We start from the raw sequence: 9,881 nt of genomic DNA, 5'->3' as shown, positions 1-9,881 counted from the left end.
CCATGTGTATGTACCATGAACACGTACTAATACAATAAAACTGACATAATTCCCTAGAACAGGGGAACGGGGGTGGGGCTGTAGCTCAGTGCAAAGGCCCTGGGTTCAATACCAAGGAGGGGGAAGGAAAAATGTTCACATCAATGTATTCTGGGTTTGTTAGCTTAACATTTTTTTTTTCAGAATTCCATTCTATTTATTAACAAAGGAACAACAGTTTGGCATCTTGCACTGTTTTAGTAATTTATGTTTATCACATATACTTATTTAATCTTTACCATAACCCAATGAGATAAGTAAAATTAATACCATCACTTTATAAATAAGAAAATTAAAACATTTTTTCTAATATCCTACTGATAAATGGCATACTTTACCACAGAAGTTGCATCATCTAATGTTATAATTTTTCTTTTTGTTCCTTCTTTTAGGTCAGGGAATCTCACTTCAAAACACATAGTTTTAAAGTGGTGTTTATTTTGAAGAAAAATTGAGTGGTCCTAGCTCCTCCTCTTGGCATCCTTGTCATGATAATTTTGGAATGTAGCAGAAATCACAATTTGAAAATCGATGCTTTCAAATATGTTTAAATATTTTTCTTTCCCAGTTATTTTATGCAATCATTGTTTCCAAAACAAAAGAATTTTAATGCTGCAAACACCAACCTGTAGATAGATATGCAACTACAAGAAGCAGTAATTATTAAGGCTTTGAAAACATAGTGAAGGGATAATAATATTAAGAAAAAAGAAACACAAAATTGCATGCATTGTATAATTATACCTATGTAAAAATCTACAAGCATATATGTTTTAGAGTTCATATATTAGAGCAGTGAAATTAGAGGTGATTTAAAAATTTTTTTCATCTCAAAATAGTCTATCATCTAAATTAAAAGTAACTCCAATAAAATATCAAAACAAAGGAATATTCCAGAAAAAGGACTCATTCATTAACTTGAAAGAAAGGCTTTAGTTGTAGGTTGAACTATCAGGAAAGAGAGTTTGCCTCAGAATCTATTTTGGGGGAGTCTATCTCATAATTATCTACAAGCATTTGGGGGATTATTTCAATAGCACTGCTCTTGAGAATTAAAGGTCTCATGAAATAAAATATGCTCATCTTCTTTATCACTTAGTGATTAAAAGAACTGCTTATGTTTTTTCATGGCATAGGTTCATGTTTACATTACAATAATGAGTTTAAAAGAAATGCAAACTACAATGTAGATGTAGCATGCATATATAATCTGGTCACAGGTATATAGTATCTATTTATTAAAAACACATAGGAATAAATCAGAAAATAAATACAACAGAATGTTGAAACTAATTGCATTGGAAATGAGACACTTGGATAATTTTCCCTTTTATTTTTCTTTTCAAATGTTCTTGAATAAGTATGAATTATAATGAAAAATCTAAACCTCAGTTTAAAAAAAATTAGACATCTGAAGTGTGAATTAAGAAAATCTAACATTTTATTTGCAGATTTTGAGAGTGAAGGAAGCGGTTCAGAGTACTATTTACTATGTCTCCCTCCTTGGGCCGTGGGAGATGGAAGGAAGTCACAGCAAGATAATCTAACCTAAATGTCATCCCCAATTTTTCTTTTGTCTTTTTTTTTTTTTTTTTCCTTTTTTTTTATCGGTACCAGGGATCGAACTCACGACTGCCTGCTTCCAAGGCAGGCGCTTATGCCACTGAGCTAAATCCCCAGCCCCCAGCCCCAATTTTTCAAAGCCACTTAGGTAGCTGATGTTTTAGTCTCTGGAGTTTTGTATAAAATTCTCATTTCAAAAAAGTGTGCACTTTGTGAATTAAGATTTTTAGCAGGTTTTCTCATCACAGAAGCCATTCTTTTGTGTTTTTAAATACATACCTGCAGTGATACTGCAATAACTTAGAAAAAGAAAATTTTTATTTTTGCAATTTCCATTGATATCATTAGCTGCTTTCACTGTCTCAGATACTGTCAAGCCTGGCTACTCATCACATTAGCCAGAAAGGTCTGTAACTTTCAAAATAACAGATGTCTGAGATCTCAGGAAATTATGATTCTGCAGACAAGGGATGGAAGTCTTCCCTGGTTTGTTTAAACATGGAGCTGTATTCAGGTCAAAAGCAAAGAAAAACAAAAAGAAAACACATCATCCTGGAGTGACCAACTGTTCTGATTTTCCTGGACTTGTCCTGATTTTAGCACTGAAAATCCCACATCACAAAAAATCCCTCAACCCGAGGCAGCCAGCACACTTGGTCATCCTAAATCATGTTCTGAAACTTAACCAAGACGTACACTTTAGTCATGATATAAAACAGATAATAAAAATTGGCAAAAAATAAAATGAATATCTCTAAGTGCACAATTCATCTCTTTGTGGAACATGGAATCCATCAAAAAATCACATTTGAGAATGTAAATACCCCTTGGACTTTCAGTCTTCTTGAAAGTTTCTCTTTCCCACAGTGCATTTCATTTAAGAGACTATGGTAAGGTTTCTTGCTAAGACTACATTCTAAAATGCCTCTTAGGAGAAGGCCAAAGCAATAATTTTATCTGAAATGTACTTCCTATTCCCAGCCAGCATGGGTAAATATTGCCTTTGGTTTTTTTTGAAATTATAATGGTAAGATAGTAAGGCTAAATATTAACAACAGAGTGGTCTTTTAAAATCTGTACTACAAGTAAAAGGCTTGTGTCACTCTTCCATTTGTTGAGGTTGGATTGGGTGTAACTCATGAAAGGCATAAATCTGACACCAAATTACTTTTATATCTTTTGTTTAGTAACAATGCAATTTGAGGTATGCAACAAGGAATTCTTGAAAATTACTGAGATGAGTGATTCTGTTATTAAGATTTAGTGTATTATGATGAGCACAGGTTGAATTATGATAAATTATACAACTGTTAGCAAATATTAAAAATATAGCAAATCACATGTTGCCCTTTCTGCATCAAATCATAGTGTGGAGCAAAAACTTGCTCAACAGACATTTCTCAATTCTTGCCCCAGTTGAGATTATAATATTTCCAGTGAAAATAAAACACTGTTATTTTTACCTTTCTTGACTCCAATAAAGAGAAAGAAATTATATGGAAGGTCTAAAAGATGTGATTTCATAAGAACTTCTTTTGACATTCTTCCACAGTACAGCATCTTGACTAAAAGATAGGTCATAAAAGTTTCATAGTTTTGGCTCTGGTTTTAAACGTCTTATTTATTTTAATAACAAGCTCTGTAACCAGGATCAGAGAGCAAGCGATCTCTCGCTAAATCAGCCTGCCATTCTAGCCTGAGCAGAGGAAAAATCCAGGGACTGCAATGCACTGGAAGCACTGGGGTGATTCGTATGTGGTCTCCTAGCCCTGTTGTAGAGAGGCTTGTTCACAGATCTGGAGGCAAACTACCTGCATTTAAAATCAGGCTTTTTCCTTACAAGCTCTGTAACTATAGGCAAAGCACTTTAGCTTGAAGTTCAGTGCCTCACTTACAACAAACAATAATGACACTAACTTCAGAGCCATTCTGTGGCTTAAACTGAAGTATTAGAGCACTCTTTAAGGCAGAGTGAGGGTAGCTACTCATTGAAGCAATTCTGGAAGCTCTTGTCTGAGTGCCTTTATAAGAAGTGACCAAAAATACAGTGAATGCAGCTGCTGAGTGCCAGCCAGGAAAAAGGCAGGCTTGTAAAAGCGCGTGGTGTGTCCTTGTCTGCCTTATTCACCAGATCTGGCACAGTGTGAGTTTTGGCTCTTTCCCCAAAACCAAAATGACCACAAAAGGTAAATGTTTTGGATCAATTCAGGACTTTCAAGCAGTCTGACCACACAACTAAAGACACTCGAGAGACAGGAGTCCCAGAACTGTTTCAGAAAGTGGCAAAGAGATAGAATAAGTGTGTTTGAAGAAAGAGGGTCATAGTGAGGGGGACTAACATCTCTTTTACCATAATACATTTTTTAAAAATTTAATCATTTACCATATTTTCAAATCATAACTGTTTTGTGTTCAGGAAGCGATGGGTACTAATATAATTCTCTCTTCTTCCTTCTCCAGGCTCCGACCTCAGAGAACTAGTTAGTCCAAAGCATGGATCATGTTTGATTGCAACTTAGGTCTTCCCGCTGTCTTTAACTTGCAGGAATAAATGCTCATCCAACTTTTGTTAAACCCTTTCTAAATAAAAATAAATCTTCCTAAATTTCATCATCACTCCAGTATTTGCTCTTCAGAGAGATTTTTTTTTGTACAGGGTGTTATAAAGTCTTCTGGGACTTCTTTATTTTTAGGAACTGTCATAGGATAAACATATAACACATGAACATGATTATTACTAACAATACAATTATTTAAAACTGAATATTATAAATCATATAAATGAAACAGATACAGATTCACAGATAATGGCATTTGCAGCTAATGTATTCAGCCATTTTTCATTAAAGATAACCAAATGTATTATGAAGCATTGACAAATTTTACTAATGATATTAACTTGATGATTTTTTCCATATTTACACAGTATCTATACTACTATCTCCCCAGAATTGTATTAATATTGTGTTGCTTTTTTCTTTATTTTTAAGAAAATATTAAATCACAATCATTAATAGAAAGTAATTGGGAAACATTGATCTAGTTCAACCTTCTTTCTTTCCAGATTAAGAAGCTGAGCACCAGAGAAGGAAAAGTTATTCAGACATCATATCAAGTATCTATCACTGATATATCAACAGCAACTATTCAACCTTCCTCATTCTTTGAAGCCATTTTTGGTACTGCTATAAACTGCCTTATGTAAGTTTCATCCCAGACAGGACCTGTTTCAGTTATTTACCAATTTAGAAGACTCTGACAGAATAAATAATTCACACATTTTCAATGTCTTGAAAAATTACGAGGAACTACGTTGGTGGTAGATGTTTCTAAAGAAAGATAATGCCTTTGTCTAAAGGAGTAGTTTATGGTCCAGAAACTGTGACAGACTAATGATCTTGTTTCTCATCTCTTATGATCACACCACGGCACCTTGCCAACAAGGAAAAACAATAAATTTAACAAGAAGCACATTTCCTCATTGCAGCAATGGCATTGCAATGGTAAAACTGCCTTTCTAAATAAACAATTTTATTAAGATTAATTCATTCATCATACAATTAAAGTATTAAATATTTCCCAGTATATTCATAGGATTGTTGTATTAGGGAGTTTTCCAACACTATAGCAAAATAGCTGAAGTAATTAAATTATAAAGAGAAAAGGTACCTGTTAGTGTACAGGTTTGGAGGTACCAGTCCAAGATCAAGTGTCCTTACGGTCCTCTACCTCTGGTGAGGGCAGTGCATCACAGTGAGTGTGATGGATCGAATCTTTTCACCCCTTGAACCTTGAAGCAACTATAAGACAGGAAGAAACCAAGGTCTCCCAATCCTTCAGTGACCTAAATATCTGCCAACACATTCCAACCCCTAAAGTGGCCACCACTTCCCAGCAGTTCCACACTAGGGACTAAACCTTTAATACATAGACTATTGGGAACATTCAACATACAACCATAGGTATGGTGTATGGTGTAATCATCTTCTTCGTCATGTAAATATATACATATGTGTGTGTGTGTTTGCATACCTTTATTTTGTTATAACCCTCAGAAGGGGTCTTCAAACACAGAAATTTGTCCCCCCTTCTTTTCAACTGTGAAAGGTAAAACTCACAGCATGATACATGATTTTATTCAGCCTATTTTAACAGAGAAAATGTTTATTAATGAAGAACATCCTAAACAAAAGGAAAGTATCTGTGGTTTTATGGAAGCAATAGATGGGGAAGTAATGAGAAACAGTAGAAGTGGACCTTGAACTCCATGGACTCATATGTGAAAGTTGGTCTTTATGCTGAGTTTTTCCCCGAGACAGTAAAAATTGGCAAATTTCCTTTTTTCAGAACAGGCCTAGAGAAAGCTGGATTTACTGTCTTCTTACCTCGCTCCCTTACTCCTCTTTTTCCGTACCTTTCATAATTCTAGAGATACACACTATGTCTCCTTGTATGTAGGGACCAGGACTCACTCTAAGACAGAGGAGCCTCCAGTCAAGATCCTTGTGAAAGAAAGCAGAACTTGGTGGGCATCTGAATGTGAACAGGCTGATGAAGCACTAGGTTTCAAAGCAGACTCCTTTCCTCTTACTGCTTCATTCTTAATATTCTTATCCCCAAGTAACCTCTTTCTTCTCCATCCTGTTGCCTAGGATCAACATGGCCCTCTGGACAACACGTCTGCACTCTCCAGCTACCTCCCAAGGACTCCTAAATGTTTCTTTCTAAAAAGAACTTTCCAGACTTCAAATGCTATGCACAAGACTTTTTGGGGAGAGCTTTATGGTCCCTTCCAAATGACATTCTCTTCTTTGATAGTGTACTTTTTCTTAATTTATGCAAAGTGGCTTCTAAAACAAACTCAGGTTAGTCACTGGCTCTCTCTACCTGCCCTAAATAACCTTTATATAAAAATTCTAATAGGTTACCAAAGCCAAGTGAATGTTTTTTCTCTTATTGTGTCTTTAAAAAATTTGTCTTAATAAAAATTTGTATAAATATGTTTTTATAGTTTTGAAGACTTTTTAAAAAAAAGTAATTTATCTGTTCCCCAAAGTACATTTTATACCTAACAAGTGCAAATATTCCTGAGTTTGAGAAGCAAGGGGGAATTATAAATACTACAAGGGAAAATTTTTACATCAGCAGAAAAACTATGTCTTGTTCCTAGCACATGTTTCTAAGTTAAATTGGATTCTATGTGAGTTACAACTCTGTAAACTGGAAATAAACAATAGCAACTTCAAATAATTCTTTTTTTTTCTGTATTTTTCCTTTTTATCAGTACCAGGGATCAAACTCACGACTGCCTGCTTGCAAGGCAGGTGCTTATGCCACTGAGCTAAATCCCCATCCCCAAGTAATTTTTGTCTGTAAAAGTGCAAATTCCATTCAGGAGAGATTCAAATGACTTCCATCTCCCACTGTGGAGTCCAGTTTTGCTTCTATTTTCACATTCATTTCCATACTCTTAATCTATAAAAATGCTTGACTTTTCTTCCTTTTTGTAGCACATCTCTGTTTTCCAGATTACTGAGCTAAATTATTTGGGGGGGGGGGTGTGGGGGGGACCAGGGATTGAACTCCCGACCTTGTGCTGCCAGGTAGGTGCTCAATGCCGCTGAGTTATATCCCTGGCCCCAAGCTAAATAATATTTTGAACATGCTTTCATTTTTATATGTAGGCCAGTCTATTTTCCCTCCTTTGAAGGTTTTAGTCCATTATGATTTGGCCGTCTTTTGGGACTGTGCTTAGTCAGTGTATCATGCTGGAAACACATTAGAGCAATCCATCAACTTCATGATGGGGAAGAGAGGAAGAGAGTATGGCTGGGCTTTCGCTGTCTCCATGAACTCAAATGAACTAGGCTCCACTTCCAAAGGTGTCACTACCTCCTGATAGTGTTATACCAGAGACTGAACCTTTGCTGCACAGACCTTTGAGGAATACTTATGATCTAAACTGTAAAAAGACCCATATGAGAGTCATGACTATATTTATGTTGGATAATTATATTTCAACAAGTTCGAATAACATTAAATTGTTCATATTATCAAGGTTATCCAAGGAAAATTGCCATGAATATGATTTCAAAGGACTCAAAATACAGTAGTTAAGACTAATGGACCTGAAGTATGACTTCCTAGGTTCAAAATCTTCTACATTTCCCCCTAATCTCTATGGCCTTGGGCTACCTAGGCTTTTTGAGCATCAGAAGAAAGACTACCATTTATTTTGCAGGGTTGTAGTTGAAAGGATAAAGTGAGTTTATCAACCAATGTGTGATATACTGGAAGACCTCAAGCAATAATGATGTTCATCTTACTCTATGTGTCCTTCTTATTTCTCTTTCTCTCACTTTTAGCAACCCTTCCCCCTACCTTACCTCACCCCTATTCTCTCAAAGATTCTTACAAGTCTCTGTATCAAAATATAAAATGGGTCTAAGCACAGTTACTGGGTATATTGCAGTCTCCACAGACACATTTCCAACATACATAATTAGAATCCTTTTCTAACCATATTTTGCTAAAGCATTTGCTAAAACATTCTGAGAATAACCTCGCATTTTACTATCTACAATTATGGCCAGATTATAGAAAACCTCTTTACTGGTATTTCTGATTAGATATTTTAATGATAAAGAGAAAAAGAGGATCCTTCTGATTCATTGTGACTGAATAGAGGAGGAGCCATGTTGGAGCTACCCAAAGAAAGTCAACTAAAACCCAGGTGATTGGACGAAAAAGAGGGACATATATCCTGATGAAAAAATTAATCTGACATAAAAGACTTATACCATGGCTTATGTCCATGGTGGTGTGCCACTGCCACACAAAACAGATATAGATCTTCATAAAACAGCAAAGCAACCCATAGGACAGCCTTTGGGACTGTTGCCCATATACAGAGCAAGAATCATCATTCTGGGAAGTTCTCCTTTACAGAAAAGAAAAACAAAAACTTAATGGACTGTAATAATGTGGCAACTAAAGCCACACAACATAGATTTGGGATATAAGGCCCCTCACCTCTTTAGCCTTGTTCCAAACAGAGGATGCTTCAGTCTGGCAGCAAATTTCGCCAGCACTCACAGAGGCAAGTGACCAGAAACCTGCTGCCTCCACAATGTGTCCCCAGTTTTGTTCTTCTTTTTTGTGTCCTGCACAGTAGGTACTAACTGGAATCTCCAGCGACTAAAAGGTTAGGGACTGCAGTGCTTCAGTGAAGGTAGTGAGTGGAACAGCACAATTCTTCTTCCTCTGTGGCCAGTGGAGTGAGAGAGAGATGAACATGGGATGTAAGCAGTCTGGGCTGTGGTGGGGTGATGAGTAGAAAGTCGACACTTCCCCTACAGGAGAGCAGAGAACAGTTAGACTGAGCAGCCTTGGCTTATGTCCATGGTGGTGTGCCACTGCAAGGGTGGTGCATCTGCCAAAGGCACACAGGCACATGCAAATACACACACGGGCCCGCACGTGCTTGTATGTACGCATGTATGCACACACACACCTGCTCGGTAACCAGTGGCAGGAGAAGACAGACTTTCCAGGAGAGAACAGAGAAGGCTGTGCTAGGACCAGGAGGGGACAAAGATACATGGGACTGGGTGCTGCCTCAGGCTCTCTCTCTGAGAGCTAAACAGCAATTGGGAAAGCAAGGCAGAGACAAATAAGGTAAGGAGACATGAGTGAGTCACTAAGGGATGTAATCAAAGCTGCTGGCTGAAGACTGGCCACAGTCTCCACATTCAGAGGCCAAGATAAGCCCTATACTGTCCTGTTGCAGACTTGCAGGGTTGCCCAGCACAGTTTTGGGCTCTGATTTGAACACTACCACAGATCTGAGGGCACAAGAGGAATTTATTTCCTTTCTTTCTTTTACTTGCTTGCTTTCTCTTTCTTTTTTGTGTTTTTTTCTTTGTTTCTTTTTCTCTTTCTCTCTCTCTTTTTTTTGGTATTGGGGATTGAACTCATGACCACACAATTATAAGGCAGGTGCTTATGCCACTGAGCTAAATCCCAAGCCCTGTCTTTTTTCTTTTTTGTTATTGTTTATACTTGTTGTGATTCCTGTGTAGATTACCCCACCCACCTACCCACATAAAGCCTCATGCAGTCATAGTTTTTTCAGAAGTGACTGAAATCTAGTGTGTGATCCTGGGATTCAGGGTGTGGGATTAGTAAACATTTCCATTGATTGGTTTGGCATAGCTCTAGTTAAGATTAAGAGTGTCAGTCCTACATCCACCCTGAGCTGGGAAGCCTGCATACACTAT

General features: G+C 37.0%; 1 long non-coding RNA gene across 1 annotated transcript in view; it reads right to left on the bottom strand.

The window, feature by feature from the left end:
• Nucleotides 1–1,375: 1,375 nt before the first annotated feature.
• LOC134472023 (uncharacterized) overlaps nt 1,376–9,881 on the bottom strand; it is a 43,781-nt gene continuing 35,275 nt past the window's right edge. The window contains exons 3-5 of the long non-coding RNA XR_010041847.1: nt 8,635–8,954; nt 5,272–5,402; nt 1,376–4,298 (exon numbers count right to left, since the gene is read on the bottom strand). This is a non-coding gene — a long non-coding RNA (uncharacterized LOC134472023). The remainder of the gene's footprint in view (nt 4,299–5,271; nt 5,403–8,634; nt 8,955–9,881) is intronic.

This window comes from Cavia porcellus, unplaced genomic scaffold, assembly GCF_034190915.1.
Source record: "Cavia porcellus strain 051 isolate PalLab524CR breed Dunkin Hartley unplaced genomic scaffold, mCavPor4.1 scaffold_21, whole genome shotgun sequence".
In the NCBI taxonomy this organism is placed as follows: Eukaryota; Metazoa; Chordata; class Mammalia; order Rodentia; family Caviidae; genus Cavia; species Cavia porcellus.
The sequence above is the reverse complement of the archived record's forward strand: the minus strand, read 5'-3'. Positions and strand labels throughout refer to the sequence as shown.